Raw genomic sequence first — 22648 nt, 5'->3', positions numbered from 1 at the left:
CTCTATTATGGCACACATATAACGTGTATTTACTTATATCATCAATTCCTCTTCCTAGTGAAAGATTCCTCTAGCTTTCAACTGCCCGGAACGCATGTGGCAGCTTCATGGGCCCAGTGGAGGGTTCTAGGCTTCAGAAGAAAGACAAGCCCTTTCCAAGATTCATTAGAAATAATCCCTTTCAGGACCTTTCTTTTCTGCTTGTTCGTGCTCTTTGGGAGCAAGCAGAGACGGCGTTGCAGGGTGACTGCTCGTCTCCTCACTGCTGTTGACCATACTCCCTCAAGAAGACACTTCTAGATTCACTTTCCAGCAACGCTTCAGTATTTATCCCCTGTCTTCCTGCACTGGTCATGGTTTTTTTGTATTTCGTTCACTGCAGAGACCTTCTGAAAATCTGTAGGATCAGAGGCTTACACCGGTATATGCCAGCTCTGCTGAACAAACTATAGCCTACCGCCTAAATACGTCGATTTGTTCAGTGTGCCATAACACTAGATCCAGCAAAATGGACAAATGTCCAGACTTATCTGTAGTGTTGTGACTATGTGTGCTAAGACTGTTGTGGTTCTGGGCGGACTTTATAGTAGAAGTACATAACTTGCTGGGAGGTGTTAAGGTGTGGGTATTAAGTAATCAGAGAGCAGAATGTGATTGTATGCTGAGGAATAAAGACGTACAATCCAGAGCTCTCTGTGTGCCGTATTCATTTGCATGCTTCCAGGCTAGGGAGGACACTACAACTGGCGACAAGTGTGGGATCAGTGCCCTGAAGACACAAGACTGCTCGCTCTCCCTGGAAGTTTAACACCTAGTGTGTGCCCAATTTCGATGAGAAGCAGTTTGAAGTTGGCGTGTGTGGAAATGAAACCCCCCTCCAGCCCATATATGGCCCTCGAAGAAACGCAAGGTCCTGCAGGGAGCACATTTGAAAGCCTGTCAGAAACGCACTGGTAAGGCCAAAAGAAGAGCTACTGTGCTGCATCATAACACAGAGCCATTATCCATTTAAAGCAAACGGTAATTGCAGTGACAACCAGGTACAAAATTACAAACGTACTTACCAGCACGAGCGAGGGAAGTGCCACACGACCTCCAATCGAGGATGACAACCAAGCCTGGTTGAGCTGTTAAATTGAGGAAAGTGCGAAGTGGTATCCAGCACACCAAAAGGCCATCAGAATAGTGAAATTTGTTAATGACTGCTGAAGGAAGCGCGAAGTACATCGCAGCTCTGTTTCTGAAACCACAGCCAAAAAGCAGAATATTGGCACTAGATGGGCTGCATGGATCGAAACTTTGGATTACTTTGTAAGTGCCCTAGGAGAAGTAGATTATAATTAATGATTTGCTTATCTGAAGAACCTTGCCATGGAGTGAAAGTAGTGCCAAAGAAAATATAACAAGCTGCTGCAGTATTATACCATTAAATCAAAGAAGCATTGGGATCCAAGTTAAATCCAATGCTGAACGTCGACTAGGAAATGTATATTTTCAATCAGGCATGACAGTAAGCTGGTGAAACGATGGATGAGTTTATTGAATGACTTGATGTGCTTATCAAGCACTGCAAGTTTAGTGAATATAATGAAGAAGGAGCCATACATCTCCCAAGTTATCGATGGCTGTCTTTCAGACTCGTTCTGAAGATGCGTGCTGAGAGAGACCCTCAGCTTAGAGAAAGCACTAATGGCCACAAGGGCTGAGAAAAAAGAGCAGATCAACAAGCCATTGACATAGAAGTTGGAACAGCAAAAAATGAATCAGTATTGTCCATGAATAGTAAGAACAAACACAGAGTAGACACATGGTAGTCACCGTCTACAAAGAAGAAAAGGTTGTGTTTCCGATGTGGGTTTTCTTTTTCACATGAAGACAATTGTCCAGCTATAGGCCAAACGTGCAAAGGCTGCGGAAAGGAGAACCACTTCATATCATTTTGCAAAGCGAAAGAGAAACTAATTATGGCACAGCAAGAAGAGAAAATGGATGCCAGAAAGTTCCAGAAGCATTCTCGCCACGCCCACAAAGCAGAAAAGCTACATTAGTTACAAGAAGAAACCAGACAAGGTCGATAGTCGGTAAGTTCATCCTACAGAGGCTTGTCACAGCAATTATCCAGTGCCAGTGAACGTGATGGATGAGTGCTGATTGCATTGACCAGTGAATGACTGGTACATTAGGTCTGGCTACTTGCAAGTTAGAACGAACGACAAAGGCAAACCACTAAATGAAACAACAAAACTCATTTGAACATTGCCCCAGAATTACAATAAAGGTCAACGGTTGCCCCATCATTTTTATTCTAGACAATGGTGCATCGATTAACATCATTGCCAGTCGAAAAGTTTAACAGCCTTTCTCCTGTACTACACCTTTCCTTCAAACACAAAAGTATGTATGTGGTCTGCTTCGAGATTGTTTCAGAATCAAGGATTATTAACAGTGACTTTGAAACATAAAGCAGTGTCAGTGCAAGTGCCAATTGACGTTCTTCAGGGAGCCTTGTCCTGTGCTTGCCTAATCAGCTTTGCCACCTGCTGCTGCTATACTTCACGTCCTGTAATCACCGGGGTTAAAGGCAGCAACTCGCCGGACCCGCGGGAGTAGCTACAACAGGAGGGGCTCATTCACATCCGACCGGCAGGGCTGCGAGCAGAAGGCAGGGACTCCGTGGACCAGGAGTCCCTGCGTGCCTGAATACCATCAGCTGGGCTGCTCTCCCTGCCGGCCACGCCCCCCCACCCACGGAATTAAACGGGGGCCCGGAGAATCTGTCAGCGGGACTCTTTCACTTGGATCTTGCCGGCTAAACTAACCCGCCTGCTGCTGCTATACTTCACGTCCTGTAATCACCGGGGTTAAAGGCAGCAACTCGCCGGACCCGCTACGTGGGTCCCGCAGCGCGGTACTAACCGCAGGAGTAGCTACAACAGGAGGGGCTCATTCACATCCGACCGGCAGGGCTGCGAGCAGAAGGCAGGGACTCCGTGGACCAGGAGTCCCTGCGTGCCTGAATACCATCAGCTGGGCTGCTCTCCCTGCCGGCCACGCCCCCCCGCCCACGGAATTAAACGGGGGCCCGGAGAATCTGTCAGCGGGACTCTTTCACTTGGATCTTGCCAGCTAAACTAACCCGCCTGCTGCTGCTATACTTCACGTCCTGTAATCACCGGGGTTAAAGGCAGCAACTCGCCGGACCCGCTATGCGGGTCCCGCAGCGCGGTACTAACCGCGGGAGTAGCTAGCTTTGCCACTATTTCTGACATGGGACTGATAGTTATCAATTACAACTTCCACACTCAGTCTGAAGTTGTAAGTCAGTTCCCGTCGTTACTGCATGGCCTGGGCAGGCTCAAAACAATGAAAGTGTGACTTCCCATCAATGAGGATGTTTGACCTGTTGCCCAGGGGCACCAGAGTTTCTTTCCACCACCAAGAAGCTGTTTAGAGAACTAGAAACGTTGTTAAAGCATGACGTCAATTAGCGTTCCACTGGTCCGATGCCGTGGGTGTCACCCATATTGTTGGTGCCAAAAAAGGATAGTTAGGGTACCATGTGTATGTGTTGATTTGTGCTAGACCAACAAAGCAATTGAGAGAGAAAGACATCCTGGTCTGCACATAGAGGACATGATCATTCAGTTGAACGGTGCCAACGTTTTCTCCCTTCTTGTCCTGAATAAGGGATTTCATCAACTTGAGTTGGAATAGAACATCACTACTGTTTCAAATCATGTGGGGTTGTTCACATACAAAAGGTTGAGTTTTTGTCTTCGTCAGCTGCAGAAATATTTCAGGGTGTTATACGTTGAATAATTTAACCTGTTACAAATTCCTTTAACTACAGTGATGACATACTGGTATTTGAAGCAATGCACAAGGAGTATGATAAGACCCTTACAAAAGTGTGTCAATTCATTTCTGATGGAGGCCTCTAAATGCAGCAAAAGACCAAACTCAAATTCTTTGGACACATTTTCTGATGGGGTGATGACTCCTGACCCTGATAAAGCTAAAGCCGCTATTTGCCCCGTGCCAGATGTCACGATTCTGCGATCCTTTTTAGGCTTGGCCAGTTATTGCTCAAGGTACATTCATGATTTTGCTACTGTAAGTGCCCTGTTGAGAGAGTTGACAAAACAAAATGTCCTGTTCCAATGGTCTGTTGAATGTGATCAAAGCTTCAAAATAATAAAACATGCAATTGAGAATACAACCGAGATGGCCTACTTTGACCCCAAACTACAGACTGAGATCACAGTGGATGGAAGTTTGGTGGGGCTGGGGGCAATCCTTGCTCAACATATTGGTCATCCAAATGCTCAGAGACACGTTGTGGCCTATGTCAGTCTGAGCCTGTCTGACACAGAATGCGCCTATGCTGCGTCAGAGAAGGTGAATCTGGCTGTAGTGTGGGCCTCCGAACATTTTCATGTGTTTCTGTATTGAAAGTGTTTCACTATCATAACAGACTATTAAGTGCTACACACCATCTTCAGAAAGCCAAGATGTCCCCTCGCAGTAAGAGGTGGGGTTGAAGACTGCAACAGTACGATTATGCCATTGTACACTAGTAGGGTAAAGACCAAAACCTTGCTGATTATTTTTCATGAGTACCTCTACATTGCCACAGTTTGACATCCAAAACAGCTGAGGAGTACATCAACGTTATTGTGAAGACCAGTACGCCAGCAGCCATATCAATATAACAGATTATTGAGGGCACTAATGCTGACAAGAACATGCTTATCCCTAAAGACACCATTCTAACTCAATCCTGGTGAAGGAGTGTTGGACCTCTTTCTGATTATATCGTATTTCAAAAAGTTCGCATTGTACAGGATGGACTGACTGAGGAGGGTGATGTGTTGAGAAGCTCAAGAATTGCCATACCTCAGAGCCTAAGACAACCGGTCATTGAACTGGCTCATGAAGGACATTGTGGCAATGAGTCCAAAAACCAAAAGAGTCCGAGTTCTGTTCCCATGCCAAGACAAACGAGTTGAGCAGGAAATAAGAGTGTAATCTGTGCAACGGCCTTCCTCCCCCAATGGGATGCAGCATTCACTGATCATGTCTGCACTCATTACAAAGGCTTGTGAAAGAGGTCTCCCCACTACATAAAAAGGTCTTGGTCACAGGAGGCTCTGGCGCAGGAGACCTGCTACCCAATACTGCTCCCGAAAACCTCTGAGCTGTGATTGCTGCAACTGAGTTCACTTCCACTATTGTAGACTGGTACCTTTCATGCAGTATCGGCATCCACTAAAGCTCAATAATGGAACTTGGCTTCTTGTCATTTAGGCTGACAGTGCATCTAAGAGGTGCCCCAGTCTTAACTAACAGGCTGCTGTAACAGCCATTGAAATTTAGTGACATTTATGCGCTTGATATAGATCTACTCATTTTCTTTTGTGAAAGCATTTTTGTGCTGTGATCCTCTCAAAATCAAGTCTATAAAAATGTTTTTCATATATTTATAAACATTTGTGTTGTGCAACCGCAGATTCAGTCTTCTTGAAATATCTACTTCTTGTCCTTTAGTTGGAATCAAAATACTAAGAGTGAAAACCTTTAACTTCAACAGGATTTGTGTTCACAAAAAACACCAATGTGTGTTTCCCAGTCTCTGCACCATCCCCAGATGTTGCCACCCTGGCTGTGCATTGGAAATGTGATTTTAAGAGGTTCATTTAGAGAAGGGCAGAATTAGAACTTCTGTCACCATGGTGTCCTTCTTTTCATAATGTAGACCTGTCTCCATCACTATGACAAGCTGAATGTCCTACCAGAAGAAGTTTTAAATCCAATCTTAAATCCTTTTTCCCGAACCTCTCCCTGCCACCCCTGGACCATCACTGTGATTCAGTGAGCACATAATGTTCTGTACTAACACCAACAATATGAGTACGCACTTTTACAACTGAACTATAACAATGGCCCTCAGGATCGGTTCGATGCATAATAGGGTACACCTCTCGATAGCCTCCATTATGTCTGCTATTATAGCACAGAAGTTTGAGGTGATCAAGTGACGGGGGGAAAGGGAAGGGAACTGCTGGGAGGGAGACCTGGAATAAGCACAGCAGGCATTGATCACTCCACAAATTGTTTAACAAATTGTTTAACATAATAAATATGTTCCCTATAACTTAAGCGTTACTTGTAACAAAACTGAAGAATATTTCTGCTCTTGTAATTCCAAGACGAGGAAGATGCTGTTTGAAAAGTAGTATGTGTGTCCTTATGCCAAGCAAAAAAATAAGAAGTAGATGTTCTTTATTGATACTATTCACAATCAAACAAAAAATACCTCTATATGAAGAAACATATACCCACCAGAAACAAGTGCCTCACAGGGGAAGAACCAAACTTCCTGGAATCCACTTGACCCCCTGTTCATTTTAGTAAAACAACAAAACAAAAGAAACCAAATGTGAAAATCTTCATGAGAGAAAACTTTTTACAAGCACAGCTCTTCTCAAAAAATGTATTCTTTCTGGTAAATAATCCAGTATATTTCATCGTACAATGAACATAAGAAATAGTTATTTCTCCCTTATTGTTCCAATAATATGAGCTCATGATCCAGAAAAATAGATAAAGCAATGTTATTTAAAGACCAAGTTTGTAGAAAGCATACTGTTCAATTCTTGATTTAATTGTGCAGTAACTTTGGTGTTCTCCCAGTTTAAGCAAGCCAGCAAATAATTAACTCCTCCTAGATTTATGACTTCTTATGGTGACCTTGACACCAATTATAGCTTTATCTGATTTCAAATTGAACAACTTGGAAATGTAAAAGAAATCACTCTGTGAAACTGAATATAATCAAATACAGCTTTTCAGAAAATCAGAAGTGTTATTGAAAGCACTCTGTAGATAAATCTTAACTCAAATGTCACTGAGAAAGCACGGATGTAGACTTTTAGAATGTATGAACAGGAATCGGTGCAAGCATCCTCACCACCTCACAAGTATGAGGATTTTCAGTAAAACAGCAGAAGTACAGGATAGGATCCAGAGATGGAATAATTCTGGGTTATTGTGAGTCATTAATTACAAAAGGTTATAGAGCAACTGACCTCTACTATGTTTCATAGGACATGAAGTTCTTGCCTTCTCTATCGAAATTCTGCTTCTGTGATGCCCTATGAATTCTCTCAGAAACTACACCATCTTGTGAGCTTATGAAATAATGTCAGTAACTTCTGTTCTCCTATAATCTCTACTGGTAAATTTGCTATTGTGGAAATGTTTTGCTTTGTGTCAGCGTTCATGTCCCTGACGCTTGTTTTAGTTGTAACATGAACAGAGGCTATAGCATGCACCACATCCAGGGTATCCCTGTCCTCTCATAGGATACTATTGTAGGCTAGACTCTTTGGTAGTAGTTTATGATGATGGGGGCTATTCCTGCCCGCAGTCTTTTTTGTATCTTTCTAAGCATTTCTGGTTGTTGGGTTTCTGTAAAAGAAATTCCTGGGAATTATGAGGACTGTCTGCAGTGAACACACATCTCATGCGTTTAGATTTTGAACGTCATGCTTCAGCGAGCTGTTAGTGTTTTTTCCAAACATTTTCATTTAGTCCACTTCATTTAAATGAAGGTGATTTTGAACCAGCAGCCATGGGAACCAGCAGTCGCAGGACCCTTTTTAAAACTTTGATATGCGGAGGGTCATCGTAATGTCACTTATTTTCTGACAGCTGTGCAGGTAGTTGTTCGGAGGTGTCCTACCTGGTATATAAAGCAGCGACAAAATAGAAGATAACAACTACACCTGTTTTCTAACTCCCTGAAGCATCTGCTGTGCAGATATGTGGGTGAGCCTGAAAGAAAATTGATTGCCTCTAGTCACTGGCCCAATTGTAGAGCACTTTGACTCTAGCACTTCTTGCCAGGCATCTCCGATCATGAGACTAACAGCACCATCTGAGCCCGTTGCACAACAAACAACAGCACAATAGCAAACTACACCCTTGTGGCTCCAAATAATAATAAGACCACAGGGCAGCTGCAGCTATCCTGGGAGTAAATAACCCTGACCACAAAACCGCCACCCCGCATGTTGTTACATCGCGGTCGTTACAACGACTGCGTTGTAACAATGCATACCATTACCCCGCAAGTCATAACAACAACTTGCAGAGGGAGAGAAGGTGTTGGATTTAAAATCTGACACCTTGTCTACTGTCTGCACAGGCTGGACTTGGAATAGTAAATATACTATTCCAACATCCACCGCCCCCTCCGCAAGTCGTTGTTATGACTTGCAGTGTAATGGTATGTGTTGTTACAACGCGGTCGTTGTAACAACCGCGTTATAACAACATGCTGGGTGACAGGCAGCGGAAAAATGAGGCTAATTCTATCCTGGGGTCCATTTCTAGTATGGCAGATGCAGCATACCTGCAGCTGGTCTTTGTGGGTGGTCGCTGGCAGTTGGGTGACAGGGCACTGAGGTAGTCTAATTCATGTCTAGAATTGGAGCCGAGATATGCTGTTTTCTGATGTCCATGGCAATGATTGTCCATGTGCTCCCTCTCACCCTTGCTTGTGGCTAATGGAACACTGTTGGATTCTGGTATATTCAAATGTGAAATGGAGGGCCTAATCTGCATTTGTCAGGTGGATGGGCAACTAGTGGACCCTTATCTCATGCAGATCCTATCATTTTGTCCCCACGGGAATATAATGTTTTAGCAGAAAATCATGGTCTTTCTCACCAAACTATAAGGTTAGTAGTTTAAGCATATGCAGCAGAGTTGTGTACTCGCTGTGGTCAAGGTCTCAGAAAAGCCATCTCATTCCTTTTCCTTAGTTATATTGTTAACATGCATAGCATTGGCTTGGTAAAGCAACGCCTTTGATTTAAACCACAAGGAGTTTTATTTCGTTTGTTGCATGCTGCACATAAAAAGCTGTTTACTACTTTCCTTTCACCTTTTTAAAACTGCTTGTGGGAAGGTAGGATCCTTCTGCATGGTTACCCCCACTTTGTGCCTGGTGCTCAGCTGCTAATCGGGACACCAGTCTATCTGCTTGCTCCCTTAAATTATTATGTTCAGTACTTGGGTACATCCCCGATTGGATACTGGGGTACCCTTATGAATGCCTAGTATATGGTACTAAGGTCCCCAGGGCATAGGTCCCCAATGGGCTGAAGCATGCATTATGCTACCCATCAAAATAGAACTACAGGCCTTCCATTGCAGCCTGTGTAAGCTGGCGCTAGCACCACTTACTACAGATATAGGTGTCTTATATCTTGCGCCACTGCACTTAAAACCTATAAGTCACCCCTATAGTAGGTCTTATCAACCCTGAAGGCAGGGTATTTGCTTCGAAGTGTGAGGGTGCCCCTGCATGAACAGGACACCCCTGCAGCCTATGGAGTCCATTCTCCCGGGTTGTAAGTGAGGCAGCCTTACACTATATAGAGGAGCGTCGCATAATTACGCGATGACCATCTCAAACAAGGCTGCAATTAATCCTATCATGTTTGGTATCCAACATGTTGGAATCATACCTCCTACACCGTAAGCGGTGTGGGCGGTATGATTCCAAGCACTGGAAGAGCCCAGCGTTAGGCTTCGGTACCAGCCTTCTAGACCCGGACAGCACAAAATGTTTGCTGCTGACCAAAGACACGATTCTGCCCTCCTGCTGCTGAGCCAAGTCAAGCAGAGGAAGGCAGAACAATAGGAATCCTGTCACAAGGAGGTGTGACCACCTCCCAGACAGGATTTAGTGTACTGTGACAGGGTGGGTGCGGTTGCCAGCGCCACTCCGTCTGCATGAGTTGCACATTTGGTGACCCCATGCATAGTCCAGTTCAAACCAGCTCTGGAAGCAGTTGGCTCCTGCTCTGGCGCGAAACTGGACAAAGGACATGGAAGTAACCTTTCCCCCCCCCCAAGCCCCCCCTGCCCCCAGGCCAGACACTCTGGGAGAGTCCCATGAATTGTCCCAACCCTTTCCTTAGGGTACTTAAGGGCTTACCTGCGGTTGGGTCCCTAGATTCGTGATTCGTGGTGGGACGAGATTTAGAACAGACACCATTTCTTCTTCTACAGTCTGGGCACTCTGGACTTCGCTGAACTTTGTTTGGGCTTGACTTCGTCTCCCTTCCAGTCCGCTGCATCGTCTGTGCCTGTGCACCATACAGGAACCTACCAAGGCCTGTGGGCATCAAAGACACCTGAAGGAATCTCCCTTGAAGTGAAGGAGTCACTTCCCAGCATTAGCAGGCTCCACAACTAAGTCGATCTATCTGCTGATCCTGAGCTCTTACGGACTCCAAAAGGTTCTGCAACACAGGTGGTGGTTTTCCACAGCTCTTGAGGCTTGCCCTGCCCTCTCACCAAGTTTGAGGCACTATCCCTCGTGGGGGCTGCAATACCAAACCCCTGTGCACCGCGTCAACTTGCAGTTGCAAAGGCTTGTTGGCTTCCTTCCAAGAAGATCTTCGGGCTCTAAGTAGCCCCAACCTTCGAGCATCTCCAGTGACCAGAATCTTTGGCCACACAGCATTATTTTGCATTGTGGCCTGCATCGTTTGGTGAGCTGCTTGAGGTCCTTCTGTGACTCCAGTGCCTCCGGCTTGTGGGTCCATTTGAGGGCCACCTTTGTTTCTTTTGGGCTCCCAAGATTGCTCGGGGCCTGCCGTGACACCCCTGCTTGTGGTGAGTCCCCTGGACCTTGCTGGTCCCGACATTGCACCTTCTTTGACTTTTGCGTCGGTTGCATTTGCCAAGGCTTATTAGTGCTCCTGCCAGACACTGACCCCTCAGCATTCAACATCCGACGTGGGACAGCTCGTGTATGACTCCTGGCCTTCCTCAGCATCTCCTAGTCCTCACAGAGGACTACAGAGTGAATGTCCTCGTCAACTCTCCTGCAACTCACGGCATTGGTGGGCCTTCGTCTTCCAGATCTCCTGGTCACTCCTGAGTGACATAGACTCTGTCCCCTTCTGCTTGCGGGTACCTCTCAACTAGATTTCACCTTCGAATTCCACTGGAAACTTTCTCCTTCTTCAGCAGCAGCACTTTCCTGAAGTCCTCCATTGGGTTCGACGGCGGTTTCCGACACCACTTCACACGTATGCACCAGGCTTCCCTGGTGTAGGTATCTTGGGTACTAGGGTATCCACGGGTAGGGTGGCTCGCCACCCTTATGTTTTCCACGGAGTTTCGTAATACTCACAAAGAAGTAAAACCCCACTGCCTAACAAGATTTATACAGTTGCTAATCGTCATTATTGTGTCAAGCCCAAAGAGGTCAAAAGTCCCCCAGGAAAACTCACAGGAATAGGCAAAAATATTTAAAGTAAACAGAAATAGGGAAAATGCACAATATCTTTTTTTAGATTTTTTTTTTATCTCAAATTTATCGTATCAATTCAAAAAAAGAAATCATCATGTTTTAAATGGATGGATATGACATTAAACAAAATACCAAGATAACAAAGTACCCAGGCGCAACAACCACACTGGACAGCTCTCACACAATCTGATCTGATCAAAAGTCATACATTCACACATGCCACTAGATCAATCATATCTGGTGATTTCACAAGAACACCTCTGATAATGAACCCCCCTCTGACACAGTTTACAGCACTTGATAGATTCAACATGTACAATAATGAAGATAAGTGATGTCAAACAACATAAATTTCATTGCTTGAGATAACAAATAAATGCAGTTTACTAAGTACAATTTTGTTGATATCTTAAATCAAGAAAATCGGGTGGAAGAAACAGGAGGAACAAGAAAACTCCAGCGCCGATGCGCTTTTCTGTATCTGACCCCAATGGTGGCTCTCACCTTCTTCAGGGCGCAATAACAGAGGGTTACGAACAAAGAAGGTGAACCTGGGAAATAAAAACAGCTATTCATATACAGTGCCATATAAATCACAAGATGCATACATACAGCAAAAAAAAACAAAAATACCTATTTCCGTATCACCCCATGTGAAAAATTCCAATAAAAAAGCATGGAGCTATACCTAGGTTATGATACACATTCTTGGTGATTCATGGGGGAAATGTCGCTATAAAATCCCAAAGCGAGGTGTGGAACAAATGTCCTGGAGAAAATGAAGAAAATAACAGGACAAAATGTAATAAACAACAAGGTTTCTTCAGGTTCTATTGGGAAGGGTCCTTCATCTTTAAAAATCCTATTGCGATATACACGTTGAGTTGTACGGAGCTCGGGGTCGTGTTCTCAAACTTCACACGCTCACCGTGGGGTCCCTATCCAGTCACCTTGGTGGGTTCCTTGGGTCCCCGCACTTCTTTGTCCTCTCAACATTGTCTTGACCTGAGTTGTGGTTCTTATACCACTTTCTTAGTATATGGTTTGGTTCCCCCTGGGGTCCACTGTGTATTCTGTGCTATTTACTGTATTTCTTTGCAAAGTATTGTGTGAAATGCGTTTATCTCCGGGTAGGAGAGATCTAAATGTGTTAGAGAGTATTAAAGAATAAATACATATTTTTATAAATACCTTGTGTGGGTCTTTTTCACTTAATCTTTACTTCAATATTGTATTCTGGTAAAACAAGCTGCTTTACACTCCTTCTAGACTAAGCCTGAAGGCTGATCTCCACGGCTACCACTCTAAGGTTGTCTAAGATCTCTTAAATCATCATAAGGCTGTCTGGACTGGTGCAGGTTACCCACTTACATTAGTGGACATCATATACCAGGCCGGCTTCTCACACTGCTTATGTCAGTTATTTCTTAATATCTCTGCACTTGTATCTTTGGTTAATTAGGTACTCCTTGATTGTGAGAGCATGTCATAGTAACTAAAGTAATGAAAGTGAAAAAAGGTTATGGATTTTGTGCAGTGGTCGGTATGAGGATTATGAAGTCTTAGAAAAGGGGGAATGCTTCTGTTCATCTCATATCAATGTTTTAAAAAAGAAACATCTACTCCCATGAATCTATCTTTGTATGTCCCATTTTAAATTTCTATTCTTAAAACATATTCTGATCTGCCGATTATGAGTGGAATAATAGTTTTTTAATTTGTTAACAACTTAACAGGTTATGATAAACCAAGCCCGCCAGCCAGGAAGTCGTATTGATGGCTGCCTAACGACTTGACAGCACTACGCCACAAAGAATCAAGATCTCGTCTTGGGGTAAGTGACACTACTGCTTAGTATCTCCCAAGCTTGGAGCTTTCAGGTAGATTTCTGTTTAGTGCTCTCTGCCTTGCTGTAGTAATACTTTAGTTGCATCCTTTCATCTTTCGTTGCACAGTAACCTAGCTGCAAACTTTCATTGACCACTGAAGGAGCCCTTTAGGCTTTTTGGAAAGCCTTTGTATTCACTTGTACTCTTGAGCCTCACTGCTGCATAGATGTTTGCGTTGATCCTTATGGTAAAGGCCGGATTTGCCACTAACAATCCTCGTGTGGATGAGCAAGTTACGGTGCACATAGAATTTCATAAAAGACTGCACAATTTTATTTAATCGATTCTTACCAATATATTTGGTACTATGGAGTCTGTAATTGTAATAATTAGTGTTGGGATTGGGACGAAACAAAGATGTGCGTTTAAGACAACTGATCTGTTTTCTTTTCAATCAATTCACACTGTTTCTGGAATTGACTGGAGTTGTCGTTGACAGCTACCTTAGTAGCATGACCTCTTTAAAACAAGCATTTGCAATTCAATAGGGCTCGCCTTTGCGAGAGTTTAAGGTATTTGCATTGTAAACAACAATACATTTTATTTATGTGTTTGTTTTTAAAACAGATAAATAAAAAGCATTGTCATTTACACTGCCAATAGGTTAAACTCTTGCAAATGCAAGATCTATTGCATTGCTTCCAGTTGCAGCGGAAGAGACTTAGTGAATGAGGGGGAAGAAGAGTCAGCTGCAGTGAGCCGTGCAGATCAAAAGAAAGGCGCGGCTCACTGAAGTCTATTTTTTCAATATTGTAAGATTTTGGTATACAGCGCAGCATATCGCCTGTGGCGCGCTGCTTACTAAAAGTTTAAAATTTTGAAAAAATGTACTTCGTCGAGCCACCCCTTCCTTTTCTTCGTCCCGGCTTGCCAAAGTCTATTTTTTCAGTATTGTAAGATTTTGGTAAGCAGCACAGCTCGCTTGCCTGTGGTGCTTACTAAAAGCTTACACTATGGAAAAAATAGATTTGGGCGAGCCGCAACTTTCCTTTGTTCGTGGCGGCTCGTATTTTTTAAATATTGTAAGATTCTGGTAAACAGTGCCGCACAGCGCCTGTGTTGCGCTGTAGGAGAAAATCATTAAAGAAAATAGTGCTGACAGACTGTAAAGTAAACATATGTGTAACTACACAAGTAAAAGGGCCATTCCTCATGAGAGGATACAAATGTAGACAAGGCGGTACTAAGGAGGGACTAGCAAGCCTAGTAACGAATCAGAAGCCAACATTTACAATGGACAATGACACAAGCCAATGAAAAATATGGATGGAGCTTCAAGTCCATACCTGAATACAGCATGCCTCACAGAGCAGTGAATGCGCTGCCCAGGCTCAACCTAAAAAGATGGATTTTGGAGCACACATCGAGTGGACACTTCTAGCGAGGTGCTAGGATTATAGATTACAAAGCTTGCATCTTTAGATTCCTAACCACTTCAGAAGCATTTTGGAAAGCCTGGACAAGTAACGTTTTCAAAAAGGCCTTTCATGCACTTGTTCAGGCATCACTGAGCTGTAACCTCCCGGTTCTAATAAGGAACAGGCTGTACAAAGAGCACATAATACCTGCTCCCCTCTCAACGTTTATGAGCGAAAACTGTGTACTCCCTTTGTAGTTAACAGTAACATTCCTACTAAACTTCAGGGTCCTTGCAAGTAGACCTGAGGCTCAATTAACAATAGTTAAGCTATGTGGTTGCAAGGTGACATGCCTCCTCTTAATAGAAAATGTAAATAGACATGACCACATTTTAGGAGACGATGGAGGCTGCAGCTGAAGAAAAGAAGTTGGACCAAGGCATGCACATGAACCAAAGGGAGGAGCAAAGTACCATTTTGTGAGGTGCCACAGCCATCCACAAAAGTCTTCCAGCAGGCCTAAATCCAGATCCATCTGGCTACAGAGAGGAACTGCAACCATTATTTGGAAATAAGCAGACTGGTGATTGGTGGCTTTGCAGGTCTTTCTGGGCAGGGCACTCAATTAATGATCAGGTTCTTCAGCTGTAAAGGCAGAGGTGTGGCACGTGGACTCTCCTAGATGTAGTGGCACAGAAGAACATTGAGTGTAGTGATACTCGGGGCACACAGGCCTTACTTGAGTCCATGGCCTTAAAACACAGGGCATAATGATGATGTGCTCTCAGAAACTCTGAACTTATACAGGCATCGGGTTGCAGAAGATCACAGGCTGCAAATAGTAATGTGAAGTAAGCCACTCCGGTGTCATGCAGACTAAGATTGCAGATGCGCACCTGTGTGCAGCAGCAGATGTGAAGTGCAGTGGTGCTTCTGTGGACCATTCCTAGGGGAGAGACCGGTCCGGCTTGGCACAAATAGCAGGCTCCAAGCCTCAGCAGGATCAGACTCTCCAACCTCTTTACAGCAAGATACTGTGATGATGAACGTGGATGCTGTGATAAAAAGAGCAGGTCTTCTACACGCAGGACAATCTATATCCTTTTCTTGTGCATCAAAAGTATAGTCTTTTCCTCATTACTGGGTTATAGTCCTTACCTCTCAAAGAGAGAAAGTTGCTAGTTCTGCCTCTGGTCCTTGTCTAACTCTGCACAAGTGGCAGAGCCCTTTGTGAGAAAGGTGATCCATGAATAAGCAGATGGTCAGTTTATGTCCAGTCTTGAGGCATTTAGCCTTTAATCTGTTGTCTAGTCAGATTCAAACCTTTATTGAAAACAAATCCTGATAAAGTGCATGTTCTTTTCAGGTGTGCCACAGCTGTTAGGCAAAGAGCCTCAGGGGAGTTTTTGCCACTCTCCGTTTGCTCATTGGCCTTCTGCATGTCGCCCATCTGGTTTGTAGTAAGTACGTAGGCTAGGCCATGCCTTTGCCCTTGTCAAGCCGCAGCGATCTGTCCATGCTATATAGGTCGATGTTGTATACAAACCTGTACAGCTGGTCAAACCTGTATAGTTGTTCAGAGAAGTGACTAATGCCCAATAAAAGTACCTTACTGTTTTAAATAAGCTTCAGTCTTCCAGGTTTCTGCTAAAAGACACTAAAACTACAGTTTAAAGCAGATATATAGTGGATTCCATACACGAGTACACCTCAGATAGCTGTCACCTAGCTCATTGTCTTGAGCATCACTTTCAACCAATGTTGCCTTTTTGTTTCCATCAGTTCTAAGTATGTTGGTACTTGTTGTTTAAGATATGGGTCTGTATGCTACTGGATGCTTGCTGCTGTTTGAATGAGAAACCAGGGATGTCAGTCACACCCATATCATCAAGCGAAGTGACCTATATGTATTAATATGTGTATAACAAATTCCATGATAAACCAAGGAGCCCAAATGTCATTTTCTTCGTTCTGTGCTGTCTGTTGTTGGTGTTGGCAATGCATTCTGTGGACAAAGGTAAAAAAAAGGGTGCCACAAACGTAAATAATAATCCCAATGCTTTTGTGATCTGCAGCAGATTAAATCATCAAAGTATGAGGCAATGATGGATTACTTAATACTTCATGGAGATTTATGGTCTGTTGTTTATAGATGGCACTTGTAGGTTTTTGTTCGTTGTACCATTAACGGTCTAAGAAGGCTTCATTTGACATAAAACCTGTTAGTTAATAGACACATTAAAATAGAGAAATTCCAAAGTTTTTTATACATTACATAAAATTAAAATCCTACCAGAGGATACAAGGAAGCAAATTCTATGTCTTTGCATCTACAATAAAAGTGTCTCTATCACCAAACCTGGTTTAGCGTGTTCTTAGAACTGTTAAAAAAAGTGACCTCTTAAATTGCAGCTAAAGTAATTTAGATTGAATTAAGGCACTACTACGGTGATGTGATGGTCTGGCCCACAGATCATAGAATTCTCAAATGCCAGAAACAGAAAAGGGTTTTGCCTCCTTAGTGGCTTGTTCTTTTAGAACTCATCATCCAGCAGGAGACCTAGGATTCTGCCTGCCTTTGACAAATTAGAGCATGAGCGCATAGAGTTGGCAACTATTTTTTGGTGCAACGATTTGAAAAGTCATGCAATTGAAGCAGAGAAACGTAAAGTTTTTGGGGTATGTTTTCTAAACCTTTTTTGAAAGTTTTTATAAACAAACCAGAAATAAGAAAGCTACAAATCATCGTAATACAATAAGTCGCTTAATCAGAAAGGATATCAAACATATCACAAAATCTATTAGTTTACAGAGTATCATGCATAATGGTGGAACATGGAAAAGGAGGATGAAGGATTGCAAATATAGTAAAGTATCGGCAGGAGTTAGATGCCGTCCAGTCTCAAGAAGGTAAGCAGTAAAGTCTGACAAAGCATTTTCGGGCTTAGCAGCATGCATCAAAAGGGCAAAGTAAATTTTCTGAAGCCTATTCAGATAAACCATATCTTGCATACAGTCTGAGTCCCTTGTGTCCAATGCCCTAAGCTAAACCATTGCTCTTTGTCTCTTAGCTATGTTAGCGGTATGGCATCAAAAATTTCTTCTACGGGAGGGCTGTATATTGAGAGTTGGAGTAACGTAAGCACGGTGAAGGAGTTTTAAACTGCAGTAAATTATGCTTGGATTTAAGGGATACCATTTTTGTCTGCAGACATTCCTGGCTCATTGAGAGTCTTAAGGAGTGTCCCAAATCCGTGCACTTACCCTGGTAGGCCCTTGCCACTGGAGGTCAGGTGTCTGACAAGATCAAATAAATATTTGAGACCAAATGATTTAAAAGCAAGGCAGTCAGGACATATAAGACCAACTTGAAGTCAATAGGAATCTTCTAAAAGAATAGGAATTTATCCTTCAAAGCATTATGTAAGCGAAAATTAATGAAACAATAAATAAGTAGATGGGACCCTTCTCATGCAATTGATCCAACCTAAAGAAGACCTCATCAGCTTAGAGATTGCCCACGCTCCTCATCCCATGGGCCCGACCTCTTTTACAAAGTTTCTTAACTATCCTCGAACGTCACTTCCAGTGCATGATCTCTAAATAAGAGGAAGTAAGACGAGAAACAGGAGACAGTACCCATGACCTGAGCTCATGCCAAGAGAGTAGTACCATGTGAAATGGATATATTTCATTACTCGGAGCCTTGTGGTCACTAAGTAAAATTGCATCCAATGGTCTGGGACAAACAACCGCTCCAACTTAAAACCTATATGAGACAAAACAGGTACCTGTTGATGCCAAAACCGGACATATTGAGCATTTGCAATCCTATAGTAGCCCTCCAGGTCTGGTACAGATATTCATCCCACACACCCTGTAAGGTTTAATTCTACGTGGCCAATACATGACAGTGGAAGTCCTATCCAGAAGTTGACCTTTGATTCAAGGGTTAATCATACAGTTAGGTAATTATTCTTATATTAAAAGGAAACGCTCCTGGAGACCATCTAATTTCCATATCTCGGCCCACTTACAGATGGGAAGAATCGGAGCTCATGCTCCTTACGATTGCTATGCATCCCTGAATAGTCCTCTAATTGACATATGTCATGCATAATTGAAGCTACATTAACCTGAGGTATCTTGACATGTAGGAGTAGATCATCAGAATATAGACTAATAATGTGCGTATGCAGAGAGATCGTGATGCCCTTTTGGGCATGCTGCTCATGTACAAGATAAGCAAACGGTTCAGTTACAAATGAGAAAAGAAATGGAGAGAGGGGACAACCCTGTCTAGTGCCTCTAACAGGATTAAACATGTCTTAGAGAAGACCATTAACACATACTGTAGCCATTACAACAAAATAAAGAAGATGACATAAAGAGTATTTCCCAAAGCCAATCGTATGAGGAACTTCAAAAACAAAAGGTCACTCACTATAGTCAAAGGAGGTTTACAAGGTATGTAATCTTGCCAAATGATCTCACTGTTTGATAGTATGACCATTCCGTTGCGTTGGTTGTGGAACGTTGGAGTGCATAGGTTGAGGTTTAACCAGAAGGAGAAAAGATGTTTAGCTACCACTGAATGCATCACTGAGAAAGCTTAGTATAGAAATGTGTGCATGGGTTGGATCCAACATCTCTAGAGGATTATTAAAGAACATCAAAATGAGAGCAAAAAAAGTGTTAAGATCTGATAGACCTATAAATGGTGCTCTGCCTAAAATATCGTGAAGGAAGGAACCTTACTGCTTCTAGGTGTCTCCCCCCCATAACGAGACATGAGAAGTGCACAGTGTGAGCGGAGAGGATCTTGGATAGCAAAAGTAACTGCATTCCATGGAATGTGGTTAAAGGATGAAGGAGTAGCAATGTAATTTAAAGCTACCTAAGACAGAAGTTAATGATTTATAGTTTTGTGAATGCAAATCCTGAGCTCGTGACATAAACAGCAAAGTTATCAGACTACAATAACCTAGCAGTCATCTGCTGTTATCTGATAAGGAAGTTGTGTAGTGCACTGGGTGCCAATTAGTATGCATTCGTAATGTTCGTTTCCATCGCTGACCAGGGTCTGAGATCGGCTGTGATATTTTGGGTATTGTGTGCTGGTCTGCCCTCAGTTTAAAATCACACATCTTATCCTTTGAACTTTGGATGTATTATAATATTATTTTTATTGAGGCGTGGGTGGGGAACTTTATCAGTTTCTTACGCTTATCTTAGTTCATTATGAAGCCATTTCACAATGGTTGTAAATGGTCTAAATATGGTTTTATTAGTATGTTAAGGCAGTGTAGAATGCCTGTATAGTTTTTTGTCAAATGTGTTTTTAGTGTTTAAGCTGGGTTTCTGCTTGTTGCGATTTTGTTCTGGTGTGTTCATATTTTTTGTGATGCAGCAGTCACAGTGGTGGTTAGTGCTGTTCTTTTGTCCAAGTTGTATGGTGAAAGGGATGTATATTGTTTAATGTGTTCTGTTTGTGTGTGGTTTATCAATGTTATGAGTGCCTTGGGAGACCCATGATAGCTGACTGTTAAGCATATCAGAGATGTGAGATGTTTTTGAGCAGCATAACATGGAGTCAAATACTGTTGGAAGATCTGTATATGTCAATAATATTGCACATCTGATCTTAGTTGGATCTGTGATAAGTTCTGTCTCATATATTGCGTTGTGTTGCATGCTGCACTGCTGTTTTGGAACAAAGCCAACAATGTAAAAATTACCAGGCTGATCTGTTCGGTGGTCAAGGGATACAGTGCCTTATGAAAGGGTGTGTTAGTGCATCAATGTTTGAGATAGGGAGTACAAGCTCCATGCAGATTAAGTAATATAGATTGTTGATCTAGTGTAACAAGAACACTTTAGAGAGGGATCTTTCACATGATGGTTCTAAGCAGAGAATGTCAATTATTCAAATGGTGGCCACAAATTGTGTAACGGACAAATGGCAACAGTGGATTTTTGTCAGTACACAAGACAACTTTGTACACTTATCTGTTTAGCACAAGCTCACTTTAGTAGGTTTCAGAGGTATGCATCAATGTAATGTTAGTGAAGTATGATGTACACTGGGAATCGAGTTCTGCTCCTTCAGCTACCTCAAAGTCCTGGTACCATGCATGCTGCAAGTTACTCAGGTTCTGGGAAGTCAGTTGAAACCTCATAGGTGTGTTAGCCACTGCAAGATCAATGTAAATGTAACCAATCTCTATGTTACTGTGGTCCCAAGAGTTACTCCGTTTCAAGGTGCACTGTTGGGGTATTAACTGCTGCTTAGTATCTATATTGTTAACACCAATGTGGTTTATCTGGAAATTAGAGGTCTACTCCACTCCCAATATAGGCACACTCTGGTGTGATTTATGAGCAAAAATGAAAGCGTACAGTGAAGGTGCGGGCGTACTCTTGTAAGTGTATTGTTGCAGCAGCACAAGGATAAAGTATCTGTCTGGTTACCCTAGATGTAATTTAGAAAGAACACAGATTTACTCATGTCTGAAAAGCATAATTACAGGTATATAGTCAATACTGCACATTACTCATCAGGTAAGGGGATTTAGCATATATGGTGAGGAAAAACAGTAGTCTTTAAGGCTTTCTTAAACTACAAGAAGTTGGTACTGAGCACAGGGCATACAGAAGGGAAATCCATTTTGAAGTGGAGGCCACTGATCAGGCCCTACTCCCAAGAGAATTGCTGTATAGATACTGACCTCTGGATCTTAAAGGATTACTGGGATTATGCCATTTAATATACTGAGAAAGAGGTGAGTGTGTCATGGCCAAGTGTAAGACAGTACACTGAGTAAATGGATTATAAACCAATAAACAAAACCTGAACTCTGTGACTGTGACTGTGCCTGTGCTGGAAGCCAGTGCAAAGAAGCAAGGGTGGAGGAGATATGGTTATTTTCTTAATACATCCAATGTTAAACTGGCAAGATACTTTTAGAACAGTTGGAGTTTATACACAACACACTGGGGTAGTTCCTCACAAACCGCATTACAATTATCCAGCCCTCCATAATTCAAAGCATTAAAATTTAGAACCTTGTTGGGAAAAGGAAAAAAGGATGAATGCATTTAAGGGTGTGAAGCTGCAAGAATAAAAATTAATCCATAGCATCGATTTTGCTGAGCACAGAGTGAACACAGTCAGATTTGGCACCATTATTTTTTGCACAGGTTGCGGGGATGGTTTTTGGCCACCTGAGGAAGCCCAGTAGGACAATTCCTGAATAGGCCATAATACCTCTATCTTCTCAACAATACACTTAAGCTGGGTATAACCCATTGAGGCTTTCACTTTCGCCACACAGTCATGCAAATTGGAGGTACAGCCCAAGATTTTCAATAGGATCTGCATGTCATCGGCATACAAGAAAAGCCTAAAGCTGAGCAATTGGGTGAGGTGAGCCAGTGGAGATATATAGAGGTTAAAGGGAAGTGGAAACAGAATGGACCCCTATAGACTCCACAATTAGGAGATCCATCTATTGCGATCTGTTAAATAAAGAACATCGGCAAACTGCTTCAATGCCATATCCTTGATGCCAGATAGTTAAACTTAGACCGCAGAATTTTGTGGTCTACAGTATCAAATGATTTGGACAAATCCAGCACAAGGAAACACAGTTGGGACATCATCAGCGCAGCCGCCCAATTCATCCAGTGCAGCCAACACCACAATCTTGGTGCTGCAGCCTGAAGGAAAACCTGCTTGGAGCGGATAAAGAAGATTCTTATAGTCTACATTGTCTGATAAATGTATGAATACAGCCATGTGAAACATATGATTAAATATGTTATAAACCAATTTATGCAGATGGGAGAGATGACGGATGTTGACTGTAGGTCTTGATTTTAATTGGAATTTTTTCCAGGACCTATTTTTTGGAAGGATGGCAAGGAGTGGCAGTTCTGTCCCAAGGCCAAAATAAAGGAGTTGCCACGGGGACTCGCCCTTTAATTTGAACACTTTTTGCTGGAGGATGCTGTGGCAAAGACCCCCCCTGATGGAGGCTAAGCTAACTGTGTGTAGGCTGTGCCAC

At 42.8% G+C, this 22648-nt stretch overlaps 1 protein-coding gene across 2 annotated transcripts in view; it reads left to right on the top strand.

Annotated features, from left to right (window-relative positions):
* Positions 1-22648, top strand: part of RNFT2 (ring finger protein, transmembrane 2) — a 299051-nt gene that overhangs the window by 12010 nt on the left and 264393 nt on the right. For both annotated transcript variants that reach the window (XM_078667129.1, XM_078667130.1), the window contains exon 2: positions 13072-13169. The gene's annotated coding sequence lies outside the window, so the exon portion shown is untranslated. The remainder of the gene's footprint in view (positions 1-13071; positions 13170-22648) is intronic.

This window comes from Lissotriton helveticus, chromosome 11, assembly GCF_964261635.1.
Source record: "Lissotriton helveticus chromosome 11, aLisHel1.1, whole genome shotgun sequence".
Taxonomy (NCBI): Eukaryota; Metazoa; Chordata; class Amphibia; order Caudata; family Salamandridae; genus Lissotriton; species Lissotriton helveticus.
This window is presented reverse-complemented; position numbering and strand designations above follow the sequence as displayed.